The following is a 2662-nucleotide window of genomic DNA, read 5'->3' as shown; positions in this document are numbered from 1 at the left end:
TAAACAAGTAGAAGCCTACAGAGAGGAATGACAAAAATCCCTCAAAGAATTCCAGGAAAACACAATCGAACAGGTAAAGGAATTAAAATGGAAATAGAAGCAATAAAGAAAGCACAAAGGGAGACAACCCTGGATATAGAAAACCAATGGAAGAGACAAGGAACCATGGATACAATCATCACCAACAGAATACAAGAGATAGAAGAGAGAATCTCAGGAGCAGAAGATTCCATAGAAATCATTGACACAACTGTCAAAGATAATGTTAAATGGAAAAAGCTACTGGTCCAAAACCTACAGGAAATCCAGGACTCAATGAGAAGATCAAACCTAGGAATAATAGGTATAGAAGAGAGTAAAGACTCCCAGCTTAAAGGACCAGTAAATATCTCCAACAAAATCATAGAAGAAAACTTCACTAACCTAAAGAAAGTGATGCCCAAAAACATACAAGAAGTCTACAGAACTCCAAATAGATGGGATCAGAAAAGAAACTCCTCCCGACACATAATAGTCAAAACACCAAATGCATAAAACAAAGAAAGAAAAAGGGAAAAAGGTCAAGTAACTTATAAAGTCAGACCTATCAGAATCACACCAGACTTCTCACCAGAGATTATGAAAGACAGAAGATCCTGGACAGATGTCATACAGACCCTAAGAGAACACAAATGCCAGCCCAGGTTACTGTATCCAGCAAAACTCTCAATTAACATAGATGGAGAAACCAAGATATTCCATGACAAAACCAAATTTACACAATATCTTTCTACAAATCCAGCCCTACAAAGGATAATAAATGAAAAGGCCCAACATAAGGAGGCAAGCTACACCCTACAAAAAGCAAGAAACTAATCTTCTTGGCAACAAAACAAAGAGAAGAAAAGCACACAAACATAATCTCACATCCAAATACGAATATAATAGGAAGCAACAATCACTATTCCTTGATATCTCTCAACATCGATAGACTCAATTCCCCAATAAAAATACACAGAATAAAAAACTGGATATGTAATGTGGACCCAGTATTTTGCTGCATACAGGAAACACACCTCAGATATAAAGACAGACACTATCTCAGAGTAAAAGGCTGGAAAAAAACTTTCCAAACCAATGGTCTGAAGAAGCAAGCTGGAGTAGCCATTCTAATATCGAATAAAATCTATTTTCAGCTGAAAGTCATCAGAAAAGATAAAGAAGGACACTTCATATTCATCAAGGGAAAAATCCACCATGTTGAATCCTCAATCCTAAATATCTATGCTCCAAATACAAGGGCACTTAATACGTGAAAAAATATCTTATTAAAGCTAAAAGCCCACCTTGTACCTCACACAATAATTGTAGATTTCAACTCCCCACTCTCATCAATGGACAGATCATGGAAACAGAAATTAAACAGAGACATAGACAGACTAAGAGTAGTCATGAACCAAATGGACTTAACAGATATTTATAGAAGAGTCTATCCTAAAAAAAAGGATATACCTTCTTCTCACCACCTCATTGTACTTTCTCCAAAATTGACCATATAATCGGTCATAAAACAGGCCTCAACAGACACAGAAAGATAGAAATAATCCCATGTGTATTATCAGATCACCACAGCTAAACTGGTCTTCAATAACAATAAGGGAACGCCCACATATAAATGGAAGTTGAACAATGCTCTACTCAATGATAACCTTGTCAAGGAAGAAATAAAGAAATAAATTAAAGACTTCTTAGAATTTAATGAAAATGAAGGTACAACATACCCAAACTTATGGGACACAAAGAACATTGTGCTAAGAGGAAAACTCATAGCTCTGAGTGCCTGCCGAAAGAAACAGGAGAGAGCTTATGTCAGCAGCTTGACAGCACACCTTAAAGCTCTAGAACAAAAAGAAGCAAATACACCCAGGAGGAGTAGAAGGCAGGAAATAATCAAACTCAGAGCTGAAATCAGCCAAGTAGAAACAAAAAGGACTATACAAAGAATCAACAGAACTAAAAGTTGATTCTTTGAGAAAATCAACAAAATAGATAAATCCTTAGCCAGACTAACGAGAGGACACAGAGAGTATGTCCAAATTAACAAAATCAGAAAAGAAAAGGGAGACATAACAACAGAATCAGAGGAAATTCAAAAAATCAACAGATTCTACTATAAAAGCGTATATTCAACAAAACTTGAAAATCTGCAGGAAATGGACAATTTCCTAGACAGATACCAGGTACCAAAGTTAAATCAAGAACAGATAAACCATTTAAACAACCCCATAACGCCTAGCGAAATAGAAACAGTCATCAAAGTTCTCCCTTCAAAAAAGAGCTCAGGTCCAGATGGGTTCAGTGCAGAATTCTATCAGACTTACATAGAAGACCTCATACCAATACTATCCAAACTATTCCACAAAATTGAAACAGATGGAGCGCTACCAAATTCCTTCTATGAAGTCACAATTACTCTTATACCTAAACCACACAAAGACCCAACAAAGAAAGAGAACTTTAGACCAATTTCCTTTATGAATATCGACGCAAAGATACTCAATAAAATTCTTGCAAACCGAATCCAAGAGCACATCAAAACAATCATCCGTCATGATCAAGTAGGCTTCATCCCGGCATGAAGGGATGGTTTAATATATGGAAAACCATCAATGTGATCCATTAT

The sequence above is a fragment of the Rattus rattus genome, chromosome 2 (assembly GCF_011064425.1).
Source record: "Rattus rattus isolate New Zealand chromosome 2, Rrattus_CSIRO_v1, whole genome shotgun sequence".
Taxonomy (NCBI): domain Eukaryota; kingdom Metazoa; phylum Chordata; class Mammalia; order Rodentia; family Muridae; genus Rattus; species Rattus rattus.
This window is presented reverse-complemented; position numbering follows the sequence as displayed.